A 17,506-nucleotide genomic window follows, 5' to 3' on the forward strand; every position below is an offset into this window, starting at 1 on the left:
GAGGCCCTGTGTAGTTAGGAACAGAGGAACCGGCTTGAGACTATCAAACACTAAGGAGGAGACCAGGCGATTCCCAGTCAATCCACAATGACAGGAAACAGGAGACTCAGAAAATACTGTGGAAATTGGAGTAAATTTATGGGATGTAGATTTGGATTTTGAGGGCCACGTAATGGCAAATATAGACGGTTTAGAAGTTCCCTTTCTAGTGGATACTGGAGCCACCCTTTCCCTTTTAAATTTTGAGCCTAAAGCATGCAAGTCATCAGATAAAATAGTGATGCAAGGAGTGACGGGAAAGGGCGAACGAATGTTATCTAAGCCCTTATTGCTCACTATTGGGGGTAAAACAGTGTGGGGACGTTTTATAATTTCCACAGACACACCTATATGCCTTTTGGGGAGAGATCTTCTGCAAGCCTTGGATACTCAAATCTGCTTACAGCCGGAAGGGATAAAGCTAATAATTATGGGTTCACGTGTTCTGGCTAAGACACCAGAACCAGAGTCAACTAATCTGCAAATTCCAACAGGTTTAGAATCAGTTTCTAAAAAATTATGGAGCTCTTCAGGGATGGATGTGGGACTACTGAAATCAGCTAGTCCAGTCTCGATAAAAACAAAGGGGGGATTGCCTCCTGCAGTTAAACAATACCCTGTCCCAAAGGAAGCAGAGAAGAGTATCCAAAAACAAATTGATCATTATCTGAAACTGGGTATCCTTAGAGTCTGTGAATCCCCGTATAACACCCCAATTCTGCCAGTTAAAAAGAACAGGCAAGATGCTGATGGTGATCCAGAGTATCGCTTTGTACAAGACTTAAGGGCTATAAACCAACATGTAGTTGCTCCACATCCAGTAGTCCCCGACCCATCAACCATTTTACTACAAATACCCCATTGGGCAACTTGTTTTACTGTGACTGACCTAACAGCAGCCTTTTTTAGTATACCGATAGCTGAAGATAGCCAAGATCTCTTTGCTTTCACTTGGAAGGGACAACAATTAACTTGGACGAGGCTGCCACAGGGATTTACTGGGTCTCCGACTATTTTTTCGCGTATACTTAAAAATGACCTCTCAGATATCGAACTTCCAGGACATTCTGTATTAATACAATATGTAGATGATTTGTTATTAGCAAGTAAAGATGATGAGACATGTTTAAAAGATACTGTTTTTCTATGTAACGCTCTTGCAGAAAAAGGGCATTGAGCATCTCTGTCTAAACTCCAGCTGTGTCAAAGAGAGGTAAAATATTTGGGTTTTATCTTAAAAGAAGGACACAGGTTAGTTGATCCAGAACGAGTAAAGACAATTCTTGATATGCCTCGTCCTGTAACAAAAAAACAGCTTAGGGGATTTTTAGGAGCTGTAGGATTCTGCCGACCGTGGATTCCTGGGTTAGCAGAATTTACTAAGTCTCTGGTACAGGCAACAAAAAAGGAGGAGATAGAGCCTTTGGCCTGGGGCCCAGAGAGGGAGAAAGCTTTTACCTCTGTGAAAAAAGCGTTGGTTTCAGCCCCTGCTCTAGGGTTACCAGATTACAGCAAACTATTTGCATTATTTGTCCATGAGCGACAGGGAGTAGCAAGTGGGGTACTCACCCAAAAACTAGGCCCTCACCGTAGACCAGTGGCCTATTACTCCACGCAGCTAGATGAGGTAGCTAAAGGCACTCCAGGATACATCAGAGCAATAGCAGCTACTGCAGTTCTTATTGAAAAAACACCACCTGTAGTTTTGGGTCACTCATTAACTGTGTATGTGCCACATGAAGTAGAACTGTTAATGAAACAATATGCAACTCAAGCACTATCCCCACAGAGAGCTCACCGCTATGAACTGATAATACTGCATGCAGATAATGTGACTTTAAAAAGATGCAATATTTTGAATCCAGCAACGCTATTGCCTCTACCGGAGGACGGAGAGCCACATCGTTCCTGTGAGCAGGTGGTCGTCAGCTCGAGCAAGCCCCAGAAGGACCTTAAAGATGAACCTTTGGAGAACCCGGACTTAGTTCTGTTTACAGATGGATCATCCTATTATTTGGACAGAAGATGTCACTCCAGCTATGCTGTCACTAACGTCTTTGAGGTACTCGAGGCCAATCCTTTGTCTCTGTCTGTAAGTGCTCAAGGAGCAGAATGAATACCATTGACCCAAGCAGCAAAAATAGGTAAGAGCTTGCGGGTAAATATCTATACCGACTCTAAATATGCATTTGGAGTATGTCATGCAACAGGGATGTTATGGAAAGAACGAGGATTCTTTTCGTCATCAGGAAAGAAATTAGCTAATGGAGAAGAAATACGTAATTTGCTGGAAGCAGTTCAACTGCCCAAAGAAATTGCTGTAATACACTGCCCAGCCCATACTAAAGACACTACAGACATTAGCAGAGGAAATGCTTTAGCCGACGCTGCTGCGAGGGCTGCAGCTCGACAACCTCTGAGAGAATGTATGGGGGCAGTTCCAAGGATGGACCAAAGTGAGTGGCCAAACTTAATAGACCCCAAAACTATGTATGAAAAAGACTGCTCAGTGGAAGAGAAAAAACAATGGGAGCAGTGGGAAGCAAAACAAAATGATGATGGAATATGGACAATTGGGGAAAAACCAATTCTACCAAAAAAATATTTAATTACTATAGCTAGGTGGTTTCACGATAAAGCTCACGGGGGAGCCGAGGCAATAGCTAAGCAGGTACAGAAAGTATGGGCTGCTCCAGGAATTTATGCAGCTGCTAAAAGAATAACGAATAGCTGCCCGACCTGCCAGAAGTTTTCAAATAACAAGCCAAGCTCAGATTTGGGGGGGGGCGACCATGGGCTTACTTCCCTTTCCAGAAGCTGCAAATAGATTATGCGGATATGCCATCTGTCTATGGGTACAAACACTTGTTAGTGACAGTAGATCAGTTATCAGGCTGGGTAGAAGCTTTCCCAACAAGAAAGGCCGACACAGGGGGAGTGGTAAAAGCCTTACTGAAAGAAATCATACCCAGGTATGGGGTCCCAGAAACCATTGATTCAGATAGGGGTGCCCATTTTACAGCAAGCATAATCAATCAGTTATATAAATCATTAGGAATAAAAAGAAACCTACATACTCCTTATCACCCACAATCTTCAGGACAAGTAGAAAGAATGAATAGAATATTAAAAGAGAAAATAGCAAGAATATGCACACATGCTAGCCTGAAATGGCCAGAGGCATTAAACTTAGCTCTATGGGCTGTTCGAAATTCTCCACGGCAACCCATAGGACTAACACCAGCAGAAATTCTTTTTGGGAGACATTTAGCGATACCAGGGACTTATATCCCTGCTAAGACCAGCCTATTAGATGGAGATGAACGAGTAACACAATATGTACTAGCCTTACAAGAACGGTTTCAGACTTTGCAAAATCAGGCTCAGTGGTTTCAGCCGGTGCCGTCAGACATTCAGGCACATGATATACAGCCTGCAGATAAAGTGTTGATAAAGGTATTCTCGCAAAAAACAAAATTAGAACCAAAATGGGAAGGACCCTATACTGTATTGTTAAGTTCTTACTACGCTGTTAACATTCCAGAAAAAGAGAATTGGATTCACTGCTCTCACGTGAAACGAGTGGCAGTCCAAGAAGCAAGCACAGCAGAGGTTGCAGCAGAACAATGAAGACAACCACGTAAAGCTCGATGGGATACACCACTTCCCCAGGGTAATCTGTCCGGACTCGCCTCACTAACACAAATCTCTTTTCCTTTACTGCGCCCTGCAGGATGGCAGGCAGAAGTGCCGTGCTCATGTTGCTGTTTCAAACCCTGGCAATACTACTTTCCCTAACCTGTGGTCAAAGAACCTCAGAGTGGCCGTGGTCCCAGGCCCGTGTTAAGTATACTGGAAGTATGGGATTAAATTCTGCTAAAAACTTAAACCTCTTAACCCTGGTCATGCATGGAACTGAAGTATACTCAGAAAATGAATGGAGCTGGGATAATACTAACCAACTTCCCCAACTCCTGGGAAGGACAGGAAAGGAAATAAAGATAGGGTGTCGAGTGATCAACGGGTCCACCCATGAGAAGGCGACTCAAATCTCTCTCACTAAAATCAAATCAAACGAAAAAGAAAGGAAAATTTGTGCCACTGAAAAACTGGATTGTTGGTACAATTTTACCTTAGAACAGCCTGTTCTTATAGTTTGCCTGTGGGCTCACCACAATGTGGGACTATCATTTAAATTTAAAATAGACATTATTGAGTCCAGTACAGCAATACCTACCCTGACTACAATTATTTTCACCAATATAAATAACTCTGTTACCATGAAGAGCAAGAAAACCTTATCCCCACAAATCTTTGAAATTGGACCGTATGTGATTAGAAATACAGGCCAACAACAAGTATTATTTAATCCATCACGGTCTCTCAAACGAGTAGAGCTATTAATGCAAATTAGTATCTCTACAATCAAACCGACCTGTTCACCATTCTTCGGTACATCCTATGTGGGATGGACGGCGTGGTTATATAGGTGAACCCTCACCTCTCCAAAACGAACAAAGAGAGATGTGACAGGATTGGGAGTCCTAAACAGTATAGATGCTGAAGTACTCGTAAATAAACTGAGCACAACAACAAGTGACTTATACAGATTAAAACATCCATTGAGGTCTTCTCTATTAGCACTAGGAACTAACCAGTGGCTTTCATCCGAGATATTACCTCAGGGGGAAAAAATGAATGAAAAAGATCACCAATTGATAGTGGATGCACTTGGGGAAGCCCAAATTAATATTTCCCTGGCCCTCAGTTGCATCCAAGCTCAACTGTGGATGCAATCTATGGTAGCAGCGATTATAAGGGAAGGGGAAGAGGGCACTTTACCCACTGAAATTCGAAAGGTAATTTGGGATAATGCGACTGAATTTGAAAAGGAATTCCAATCCTGGTGGTATCTGGTCAATTTTACTTATGATCCTATCAACACTAAGGCCACAGCCTTTGTTTTAACAATACGTAATGCTTCAACATACACAATATATCCAATCATTGCGTTAGGATTAAATCGCAATGGAGCTATACTCTATCCACTGGAACATAGAGTATGGGCCCAACGAAATAGAAATAAATGGCAAACTGTGGACGTTAGCGCATGTATTGTACAGGAACAGCAAGGGTTTATTTGTGAAAGTAATACTATCAAAGCCCAAGACATTTGTCTTGACACTGAGCAAAATGTTTGTCATTTTGAAATACACCCTGATGAAACAGCTGAAACTATACTTGTATATATTGGGAGAGGATGTGTATGTATGAGAACCTTTTGCAGTCTTGTAGTTATAGATGGCATTGTAGTAGATATAAGTAATCATTCAAATATCTGTAATTTTAACTTTACCAAAATCATGGGATGTGATTTTAATTATTCAGCTCCAATCACGTCTTATCAATTGTTACAATCTAATTATACATTAATTCAAAATTTACTACCTACCCCCATTGGGATGAATCTCACCCTGGTAAGGAAACTACTACAACAGGATGGTTTGCATCGACTGCTAGACCGCATCCGGAACAGTGGACAGATGATGATGGAATATGGACAATTAGGGGAAAACCAATTCTGCCTCTCCCCAAAATGCAGTTCCTACAGCTAGGTGGTTTCACGAGAAAGCTCATGGGGGAGCAGAGGTGGTAGCTAGGCAAGTACAGAAAGTCTGGGCCAGTGCAGGAATTTACCTGGCTGCAAAAAGAAGAACAGGACATTAGACGAAAGAATCACAAAGATATGCACACACAGTGGCCTAACATGGCCAGAAGCCCTAAACTTTGCTCTGTGGGACGTACGAAATGCTCCACAACAACCCGCAGGACTATCACCAGCTGAAATTCTCTGTGGTAGACCTTTAGGGACTTCTATTCCAGCTAAGAGCAGCCTGTTAGACGGAAATGAACGACTAAGCCAGTGTGATCTAAGTATGCAAAAAAGGTTTGAAAATCTTAAAAAATATGCTCAGTGGTATCAATCCCCACCACCTGAAATACAAGTGCCTGTTACACAGCCTGGGGATGAAGTTTTAGTTAAAGTATTTTTATGAAAATCCAAGTTAAAACCCAAATGGGACAGGCCATATACTGTCATACTATGTTCCAAGTTTGCTGTTAAAGTTAGACTGTACTTGTATATATTGGGAAAGGCTGTGTATGTATGAGAACCCTTTGTAGTCTTACATTCGTAGAGAACATTGCTGTAAAGACAAGTAATCACTCAAATAGTTGTGTTGGTAACTTAGTTCTTCAGCTCCTGGTACGTCTTATCCATTGTTACAATCTAATTACACACTGAGTCAAGCTTGACTGCTTACCCCCATCGGAATGGATCTTACATTGGTGGAGAAACTACCGCAACGTGATGAGCTGCATCAGCTGCTCGAATGCATCCGAAACAATGGACAAAAAGCTCTAATCACCACTCATCATGATACAGAGGAGATACAGGACGTCTTGGAAAGGGTGAAGCAGGACGGAGCACATCATGGTTGGGAAACTCCTCTGGGATGATCACCAACTGCAACAGGGATTCATACTCACGTGTTGTACCCAGGAGTAGTTGTGTTAAGTTTAACCATGTTATGCCTATTACTTATGATCATATTATACATAAGATTATGGAAAGTGATAGCATGCCTTGACAGCCTTTGAGAACTCTTGTCTAAAGGATTAGCAGGGATGCTTACCAGAAACAAAGGGAGGCCTGTTAAAGAATATTGAGCTGGAACTGTCTAGAGGTAACAGCTTAGCACAACTTCTATAAACCTTGCTTAGCATGAGTAGCTAAATGTGCTGAAGCCTTAGGCTGCACTCAGATAACGTGAGGAACTGTCAGCTAGTCCAGTAAGGAAGGGCGCCAGGGCCGGTGCAAGGTGGAAAGATAAGGAAGCTTACAAGGAAGCTAAGGCCATCAGCAGAAGCCACCACAATAAAGATAAGGCAAACCAGGCTGCCTAGAGACAGCAGTGGGAGCCACCGAAGAACACGAAGCCCCCAGAGCCAGATATGGTGATTGGTCTGAAGCTTTGCATGGGGTGTGGGGAGCTTAGCTTGTGAGGGTATAATTGCCCAGGGATTTCTTTGTTTGGGGTGCCTCTTGGGAGGCAGCCAGCTCGAGCTGTAATTCCTGCAGGTGCATCATTAAATTGTATTGAATTTACTTTGATTTGGCTCTGAACTTCTCAGCGGGAACCCAGGGTCGCACCCTGTTATGGTGGCTGGCAAGCGTAATTTTCCATAGCACTGTGTGCTTTGAAGAGGTGGGACACCTGTGGTTTAGTTAAGTGATGGCTTGGCTCTTGGCAAGAAGGTATTGGCCTGGACATGTCTGTCTGAGAGAGGAGTGAGTGTTGGTGGCCCTGGTGACACCCTTGGGAAGTGCAGGAAAGAGAATGGAAGGGCAGGGAGCTTCCTCCATTTTTCCTGTCCTCTGGTAGGTTTGGGATTCGTGGGCTGTGGTGGAGCAGCAGATCACTTCCCCCTGTGTTTCCCAGCAGAAGCACTGACCCTGTGTCTCAAGCACAAGCTCTTCTGTTCCAAGTCCATGGGCTCCATTTCCTCCTGTCCATTCAAGGTGATGTTGAGTGATTCCCGAGTCGCAAAAGCTTGGGTGCAGGGGAGGCAGGAAAGGTCTGCGAGGAAAGAGTCGGTGGCCCAGAAGAACGTGCACAGGCAGGGAGGCAGCTTTATGCAAACGGCATTTCTGTCTTTACTCATGTTTTGGCTTGTGTGTCCCCCGACTTCTACAATGACGTCACGGGAGCGTGAAGGGCTCAGTTGTGCAAGCCTGGCCATAACTAGCACGCAGGGGGGTTCTGTCGGTTCCCAGGCTCTGACCTGAATTGTCCTCCTGAACACGAGTTTAATATGCCCGAGGTGCAAATACTTCTCTTCCTGCAGGACCGAAGCTTCCAATGGCAGGGAGGTGGCTTTGGAAGAAAGCGTGGACGTGCAGGCGCTGGCACAGTGTTTGTTTCTTCTTGGAGCTTGTTGCCTCCTTCTTTGCAGAGGCCAAGGCTGCTCTTCAGCTCTGAGGTACTTTGCTGTGGGCTCTGTTAGACCTGAGGAGGCAAAGAACGCCTCTGCCTCTGGAGGTGGCTGGGAAGGAGGCTCCTGTGCAGTGGGCTGGTCTGTGGGACTTCGTGGCATGACTCCGTTTCCTTCCTCTTCCTGGGAAATGCCATTTCCTTTCCTGTCATTTCCCTGTCCCCAGTGAGCGCTCCTCTGACTCCAAGCCAGTGTTCTTGGGTGTTCTCCCTTGCGGACTCCTTTGAGACGAGGGGGCAGGCGACCGGTTTAATTTTCCTCGCCCCAGAGTTTTCAAGCTGGAACCATCTCCCATTGTTAGGGACTTGTTTTTCCTCAGAAGGCAGTTTGGTCTGTGTTCCTATTTCCCCCTTGCCGGCAGGCATTTCTTCTGCTTTGCCGCGGAGCAGTTGTTTGTAGATAACAGCTGCGTTGCTCACTGCCTTCTGTTTTGGCTGCACGTTCAACAGCACGGGGGGTTAGGATGCTGGCCGGGCCCCTGTAGCTCTTGCTGGCCGAAGGAGGCCAGCGTGGGCTTCTCTGGGTGTGTGCCCCCGAGAAAGGGGAGTGTGTGGGCAAAGACATGTGCTGCCTTGCAGGAAAGCGCAGAATTGCTTCAGTAGCAGTCTCAGTGCTCGCCTAGAGTGGCACAGTCACCTTGGCAGCTGTCCAGAGAGAGGACTTCCTCTCCCCAGACATCTGCCTACTTCCAGAACGTTGACTATCTGCATACCAGAGAATTAGGCCGTTGATGGTTATCTTGACACTACCCTTCTGCAACAAAGACATCCCCTTCTGTAGGTGAGCAAAGAGACAGAGTCACGAATGCCCCAGTCCCGTCACACCTGCCCTCCAACTTGGTCTCTGCAGCCCCCGACTTTCTCAGAACAGCCGCTCAAACTCCGTCTAAAACCATTTCAGTTCAACAGTCCTGTGTTCTGTATCCCTACTGCTTGTCCGTGGGAAGTATGGTGCTGGAGGGAGGCTCACCTGCTGGGTTACCCGGAGATTTCCTTAACAGTTGCTGTCTTCCTAGGAAGAATGTGAGAACAACTCCTGCAGCTTGGCCTTTGAAAGGAGTCAGGTCATTAGCGCACCTTGAATAGTCTCGTGCTGCACAGGCGCTGAGCGGACTGAGAGCTGCAATAGCAGAGGCTTTGTGTTGGGCTTGCTCTGGCTTGGCGTGTGTGAACACGGTGGTTTAGGCAGGGGCCTCCCTGGGCCCAGCGAGTCTCTTGCATCATGTGACGCTGCTGCTCTTCCTCCTTTGGTCTCTGTGTAGGGCCAAGGGGTGTAAGTGCATCCCAAGAGGAAGAGGCGAGCAGGAGGAGGAAAGCATGTCAAGAACCCATCCTCTGCATGTGCACAAAGCTGCCAATACCTGCTCACTTGTGCCAGCTGCCCCTTAGAAATTATCACCGGGTTCGCAGCACCCACCGCCCCCCTCTGCTGTTCTGCGGTGCTAGTTGCTGCTGTAGGAGCGGCCCAGCACAAACAGGTCCTTTGGAAGCAAGCAGTGGTTTCAGGCTGGTTTGGCCGGCCTTGTTCCTGCAGCCTGGGACCATGTTGAGGTGTCCTGCTTGCGTGGCTTGGGTCCTGAGCGGTCTCCAAAGTCTTACGGGGTGGCCCGGCAGGTTTGGGGCAGTGGCGCAGGGGCAGTTCCCCTGCAGTCCCATCCTGGGAGCCCTAGGACAGGCTGGGGAGTCCCAGCAGGGCAAGGGCACCGCTCTGCTTAAAAGGCTGAGCTGGGTGTGCTGGAGACGCTGCAGTGTGTGAGCGACTGGTTTCTGCAGCTGCCTTCTCTGCTGTGGAGCTCTTTGGCAAGGGGGTGAAAACAACGATTTAGTACTTCCTCTCCTCCTGCAGTCACGTCTGTCATGCTGCGTTTTCTCCCCCCAGCTTTTCTGTACTCATTCCCTGCCTTGCTGGTTCTCAAATCCCTGCCAGCTCCCCTTAGCCCTTGGGGGAGGGAAAGCCCTGCCTCTGGAAACCTCCCTGCTTCTTCAGAAGCTTGGGCAGTCTCATCATTCTTTAAACCCCAGCAGTGCACAGCTCTACTCCTTACAGCTTGGGGATGGAGGAAACAGAGGCTCAAAGCAAACAAAAGTAACACAGGTAGCAGTATTTGGGTTTGAATTTAACTTTGCCAAAAGAAGAAAAGAAAACTGGTGTCCCTTCTGCTGCAGCAGGGTAGTTTCTAAATATTTATTGTTATATAATCCTTGGCTGCCTCAGCAACTGCACCAAAGTCCCTACCGGGGTCTTGGCCAGAGCCAGCTGCTTCCAGGGGGGCAGGAGGGAAATGCAGGCAGGGGGCTGGGGGGCCGGGGAGGCGGTTTGGGAGGGCGCCGGGCAGCACCAGGCACAGCGGGTGGCAGCGGCTGCATCTGGGCTGCAGCCACGGTCTGCTGGTGCCCAGGTGCTGGGGCAGTGCTGGGGGGCCGCGAGGGCCGTGGGGGGGGCGGGCGGGGCGGGCGGCTGCCCGCGCGTGAGGGCTCCGGGTCTCTGGGGCGCCAGGGTGGGCGGGCCGGTCTTCCAGGTGCGCGTGGCGGCCGCTGGTGTTGCGTCCGGCTCTCCGGAGCACCGGGGCGGGTGGGCCGGTTGTCCTGGCGCGAGAGGCGGCCGCCGGCATCTGGTCTGGATCTCTGGGCTGCGCGGAGGTTCCTGCGGGGAGAGGTGGCTGTTCAGGACAGGCGGGCTGTGGGTCCCAGGGCAGAGGAGAGCCTGGACCTGCCAGGGCTGCAGCAGCCCCGCGGCGTGGACGGGCTCCGAGGGCCGCAGCTCTGGGCCCCGTCGGCCGCCTGGCTGGGCCGGGCCGCAGCTGACGCGGGGGTGCCGGGGGAGCGGCGTGCAGCCCCCGTGGGGCCTGGCACCCTGCCCCTGAGTAGCAGCAGCGTGGTACGGAAAGCTACAAGTAGCAAACAGGGCACACTTGCACCCGCACAGCTTTGGTTTTGCTTCTCTGCACCAGCCACCCAAGCCCAGGGGCCTCTCAAGTCCTTCTTGGCCCATACCACATTGACCTGCCTTCTCTGCACATGCTGGGAAGGGGATCTACGTTTGAGAAACAGCAGACACTGAAGTACGTGCACAGTCTGCCAGAATCTAGGAGAGCTGCAGAGTCTCACTTCGCAGTGTGCCTGACAAAGACCAACACTCAACTTATAGTATTTGACTGACAGCGACTACTCAGGGGATCCTCGAGGAAACAAGATCACAACTTCTTCTGCCATGAATGCCCTTAACACGCTCTTTGCAATATGTATCCAAAGTACAAAATCACTGCCCGCACTGAAAACACACTCGTTGGGAGTGTCCAGGTTCAGATGTTACAGCGTCCTTTCCCAGAGCCATGCCTAGAGCTGGGAAGAAGTCATCACCATCACCTGAGTTGCTCCGACAGCTAGGCTGAGGAGCACATTTGGAATTAATGGCATTAGATAACAAGGTGATTTCTCTTCCCAAATTCCCTCAGAGTGGACTGTAGCTACTGCAGTTCTTACTTGCTATGGCAATCTCGCCCTTCTTTGTTTCTCTTCCTGACTTGGCTTTGCCTTCGTCTATGGCTGGGTCTTCTCTTTTAGCAACAGTGTCAGTATTAGGTAATACTGGCAACAGTAAGAATGGCTTTCAGAAAAGAATACTCATTGCTATGAACTAAGGGCTCAAATAGAAATTCTTACACCAGAAATCTCAACAGAGTACTGTCAGCAGCTAACTTTGCCCTCCAGAAGACTACATCTGTAAACTCTTCCTTACTAATAGCAGCTGTCTAATACAGAATTTTGGGGAAAAAAACAGTGAACTCACCGTTTCCTCCTCCTCATCAGCCAAATAACTAGGCAACACAACGCTGCTCCAGCCAAGAGGATACCCAAGACCGTTGCAGTGCGTACCGTGCAATGCTTTTGTATGTCTTTTGGCTCTGCGGCAGCTGCACTTCTCCCACTAGCCAAACCTGGAGGAAATTACACAAGGCCATATGTTACTGTGTTCTGCACTGCTGATAATCTCACAGTCTGTTTGACATTCCCAGGAAATTTTCTTTTTCCCTTTCTTAGCATCTCTGAAGGAGGGAAATCTCGGGGACGGCAACACTTGCTTGGTTTCAGTAGCAGCAAAGTCCCCAGGTCATTGCAAATCAGCACGCTTTGGAGTCTCTCTTTAGCCTCTCAGCCTTGTTTACCTTCTGGGATGGCCATAATCCAGGTTTCCCAATTGGAGGGGTTTGCTCTCCCTTTCTGGCAATCCTTCACATCCCACAATCCCTTTGGTGCTCCCTCGCCCTTCTGAGGCTCAAAAGGGCTGTTTCACGGAGGCATCCTCTTGACACTTTGAGACAAGTCAGCCCACTGAACAAAACTCATCAGGCCAGAAGGAGAGCACACAGGGGTGCTCATCTGGTTTACCAGTAACTCCTCTGAGCGACGTGGACAAAAGCCATCCCGGGTCCAGGGAGTGCCACCCTGACTCTTCCCTCCCAGGTCAGCACACTTGCCCCAAGGGAAAAGAGTCCGGCTCTCTTGGGCTCCTGCTTCCATAGCCAGTGACACTGCTATTCCGGGCTACACCACGTCCCGGCTCCAACCGAAATGGTGGGTGCTGGCTGCGCCGCTCAGCCCAGCAGCCAGGGTGGGCACCTCTGCGGCAGCCTGCGGCAAAGACGACACCTGAACCTGGCTCTCTCCCTTTGCCTTTTCTCCAGCACAGGCACCACCTCCCCTTCCTTCGCCCTCTGGTCTTCCAAACACCACTCGTATGCTCCCAGTCTTCAGGACTCCTCTCTCACTTAGGCATCCCTGCAAGACTGCTCAGTACCTCGGTGCTTTGGAAAAAAGGCGTATTTCCTGTCGTGCAGGGCTTCTCCGGGCTGTGACACACTTGGAAGCGCTGTCAAGAATCAGAGAGAGGTAAAGCCTCAGCACTGCTCAGGCACACAGCATGCAGAAGGAGGCATGAGGTTCCCTCCAAACCCCTGCCCGGCCTGTGAATCAGGGCATCATTTAGGACCTCCTTTCACAGCAGGGATCCCACTTGGTACTCCTTTTGTGCCTAGGGCCTCTGGGGACTCCCTGCAAGTTCTGAGATGCAGGTGGGGCAGGAGGTCTAGTCGATTAAGAGTCGTGTTTCCTAACTTGCGCTCAATGTGGTTAAAACTGCCTCCTTCCCCAAACGGCAAAGCTCCGAAATCCCGGGGAGCTGCATGGTGTGGGAAATGAGGCTATCTCATAGGACCCACAAAGGTTTATATGCACATGTCTGGCACACTAATTGCAATCATCTCCACACACCAGAGGCAAAAAACATCTTCAGAAAGCCGCTCCTGGCTTGCTTTAGAACACTTCCAATGCCCTAAGACTTTAACATTTGGCCGCTGACATGCTGTGCAGTAGCAGGCCCCAAGGGAAGAGCCTGCAGACACACAGGGCTTTTGATTTCCTACAGCGGATGACAATGGACAGCAAGTACCTGGCATGCCTGTTGCTTGAGTTGCCTCTCTCTCTTCATCAGAGGCTGGCAGGCTGTGACTGCCTCCTGCCAGAAAGGTCTCCTTCTCCAGGCTCTCCTGATGATTCTCTTTGGAAAGAAAGCCAGACAGCTTGATCAGAAGGAACTGATCCTCATCACTTCCGCATGGTATCTTCAGGAGGCAATCCTTTTCAAAAGGCTTCAGTAAAAAGCTCAGAAACAAAACCTGGCATTTCGGGGTGGGCACCTGCTCACTAGCCCAATGTGTCCTTTGTAGAGAAAAATCAAAGCGCACAAAATCTTCCAGATAACCAATACAGGCAGCAACACCTGCTGTACGGGTGAGGAGACGAGACAATTGCATGGGAACCTCTCATTCTCATGCCACTTGGTGCCTTTTTGAGAATTGGCAAGTTGACATTGAATCCTTTCCTTCAAAGAGGGCAGGAAAAACCTGTAGCCGGTTCAGCTGGGGAAAAAGGCCTCCTGAGGACCAAGGCTCATCATGCCAACTCCACCACACAGTACGCGTAACAGTCACATACGGTACACTGAGCCCCAAGCTCTTGCCACTGTGTTCAGGGCGCATTCACAAACGTGCTGCAGCCTCGGCATTTTTGTCACCAGCAAGGCCTGGAGGAAAGGAGACAATCCCATACATCCCTGGCTTCTGCAGGACTGATAATCTCACTGCGTGTTTGGGACTCCCAGGCAATTTTACATGCCGTGGTGTTACTATGGCTGATTCTGGTCTCTTGGCACCAGCGGACAAGAAAGCTCATTGACACTTCTCAGGGGCAAGAGCCCACCGGCCAGTGAAAGCCTGAACCAGCGCTGCCCCTACCTGTGCCCCTGGGCTTCAGGGAGGGCATGTGTGCTGGGCACCTTGGATTCCCCAGGAGGGCAATAAAAGAGGAAAAAAGAGAAAATACTAATAGAAGAATCAAAAGGAAAGGAAGACAGACTACTTACCCCTGAGATCTCCCTGAGGCTCGAGCAGAGGCTCCAGCCCCTGAGAAGCTGCAGAAGCTTCAGTGACTTGAGGGACATCTGTAATTACACACGGAGGAGAAAAGGGTAGAATACCTGGGGCAATACACGTGTTTGTAAAGGAACTCCAGTGCACTGAAAGGGATGTTGCCATGCCCTGGGTAGGTCTAGATTCGCACAGCGGCCGAGGGGCCTGCCTGACCTTTGGCTAGGCACACGGCGCCTCTCACAGTAAACCAATAGTCACGCCTCACCTCTGGGATTCCCCAGAGACTAATTGCAAGCATCTCCACACACCAGAGACAAAGGTCATCTTCAGAAAGCCGCTCCCGCCTTGCTTTAGGACACTTCCCACACTCTAGCACCTTAACGTTAACAAACGCGGCGAAGAACACGCTTGTAGAAGAGACCCTCAACAAGCTCGCGGCTTGCCAATGCCTGCAAGGTGTGACGTGGTGCGTCACTGCGGCGAGGCTCTGATCCATCCCTTTCTCCTGCGTAAGCCACAGCTTATCCATAGCTGTTTCTAAAACCTCACGTTTACAATGATCTCCCTTAACACAGAGTGAAATCTACCCACCAGCTGCTCTCTCCAAGTCCTTCAAGATGTCCTGAAGGAGTTTAGAATATTTCTCAGACGACTTTCTGCTCTGGGCCTTGTACTTTCTGCGCTGAGGACCTAAACAGAAAGTATTAAGTTAAATTGCACATGAACAACATCCGCACAAGTAAATGCTGCTTCTTTCAAATAACCCAAAAGAGTAGGCAAAGAGTCACGACTCACCTGTACGACTCCCCACAGACACTGCCTGGCCATCCAGACGAGAGGCTGCATAGCCATCTCCTGCGGCCACATCTGCAACCAAAGAGATGAGCAGAGCTCTCGTTACCTATTTCCATATGCTGCTTCAGATTTGAATGGTAGCGAATGAGCATGGAATGTCTCATTACAGCAAGGCACTCGTCTTGCCCTTCCGCTCCTGAGTCTTTGGCAAACACTTATCGGGTGCCTGCACAGGCACCACGTGGCTACAAATCCAAGCATGCTGGGAAAGGATGCCCTGGAGTTCACCTGAGCTCTAAGCTCAACCCCAACAAGCCTGCTGGCTTTGCTGTAGGCACTGGAAAAGCACAAGGCTGGAGCAGCCAGGCAAAGCACCCACCGCAGATCTCTGAAGCCCTCCCAAAGCCCGCTCTGCTCTTTTGCAGGCATGAGCCTCGGCCAAGGACTGAAGCTACACGGCCCACGAACACAACTCTGAAACCACAGGCTCCTCCCAGGAAGGGAATACATCTCCACCACTTACTCCTGGCATGCTGCTGAGGCTCAGAAGTGGGATCCAGCTGAGAAGCTGGAAGGCCCCTGCCTGCAGGAAGGCCTGTAAGCAAACACAGACAAGACAAGTTTTCATTATGTGCTGCAACATACTTCCACAGAAGCGCTTGAACCACCTGCAGAGGAAGCAGGAAGTACAAGTTCACAGGAACAAAATAGTACATAGGAAGTTCTTATTCTTCCAGGGACATAAAAATTGATTACATACCCCTGGGAAGACCTGCAGGCTCAAGAACGGGATGCAGCTGAGAAACTGGAGAACCCTCAACTACAGCCACATCTGTAACCAAACACAGATGGGAGCAGTTCTCATCATGTATTTCCATAGACAACTTCGAATTTGAAGGGTGGTGAATGACGGGGAACATATAATTACACCATACTTCTGCTCATGTGCACCTTGCAAACGCTTAGCGGGTGTCTGCAGTGGCACCGTACGGCCATAAATCTAAGCAGGCACAGAGCTGCTGCGGGAGAGCACACCCCGGAGTTCACACAAGCTGTAAACTCAACCCCAGCAAGCCCGCTGGCTTTGCAGCAGGCTTTGGAAGCAGCACAAAGACCCTGCAAGGCAAAGCACCCCGGGACACATCTCTCAAGGCCTCCCGAGTCCCACTCTGCTCTTCTGTGCCTCTGAGCATCAGCCAACGACTTATTCAGTTACACTCACCACCAGGAAAAGCTGGAAACGTAAAAGCTTCTTCTACAAAGCAAATACATATTCAGTACTTACCCTGGGGATCGTCCCGAGGGTCAGGAAGAGGAAACAGCCAAAATGCTGGATCACCAAAGCCTACAGGCAGAGCAGAAACCCAACACAGAGGTGGCAAGTTTTCCTTAGAAGCTGCTACCAACTTCTTCACAAAGCAGTTGTAATGAATGGAAGGGGGGTCACGTCATCACATGGGACATATATGTAGGTCAATAGTCCCAAAGCTGTGGAGGGGCAGAGAGGACCTTTTGCCTGGCAGCTCTCAAAGGAAAGAAATGCTCACAACTTACCCCTGGGACTCCCCTGCGGCTGTAAAGCCCTTGGACCCCAGAGGAAGTATGAAGCACAATTTCATGGGAGCAAAATAGCACAAGGAAAGTTCTTGTTCTTTCAGGGAAGTAAAAACTGACTACGTACCCCTGGGAAGACCTGGAGGCTCGGCAACGGGATGCAGCTGAGAAGCTGGATAATCCTCAACTTCAGCCACATCTGTAAGCAACCACCGATGGGAGCAGTTCTCATCATGTATTGCCACAGACAGCCCCCAAGCACCCCCAAGACAAACAAACACGCGACCCCTCGGCCCCTTCTTCCGCGGAGCTCTCTAACCTCCACCAAGGAAGCCAGCGCCCTGCAAAGGGGCAACCCTCAGCACCGGAGGACACGAAGCAGCATTCGCGCTGCGGGGGCACGAGAGCTCCCCGGCCAGCGCCAGGCCAAAGCGGCGCCAGGAAAGGCACGCTTCTGCTCTTGCCAGGGAAGCTCAGGTCCCCCGAGGACTCACCTCCAGCCTGTCCGCGAGGCTCGGCGCCGGCGTCCGGCCACGCAGCTGGATCGCCATCGCCGCCGGGCACCGCTGCAACCGCCCGCGGGGACAACAGCTCCCGTCAGCCAGCGCCAGGCGCCGCTCCAGGCACAGCTCTCGC

The 17,506-nt window shown here is 49.5% G+C and overlaps 1 long non-coding RNA gene across 1 annotated transcript; it reads right to left on the reverse strand.

The window, feature by feature from the left end:
- Window positions 1-11,975: 11,975 nt before the first annotated feature.
- On the reverse strand, window positions 11,976-13,605 carry LOC135326508 (uncharacterized). Its single transcript, XR_010386882.1, has 3 exons — window positions 13,543-13,605; window positions 12,892-12,963; window positions 11,976-12,031 (listed from the first exon to the last, which is right to left on the reverse strand). It is a non-coding gene; the product is annotated as an uncharacterized LOC135326508 (long non-coding RNA).
- Between the last annotated feature and the right edge of the window lie 3,901 nt (window positions 13,606-17,506).

This window comes from Dromaius novaehollandiae, unplaced genomic scaffold (assembly GCF_036370855.1).
Source record: "Dromaius novaehollandiae isolate bDroNov1 unplaced genomic scaffold, bDroNov1.hap1 HAP1_SCAFFOLD_48, whole genome shotgun sequence".
NCBI lineage: Eukaryota > Metazoa > Chordata > Aves > Casuariiformes > Dromaiidae > Dromaius > Dromaius novaehollandiae.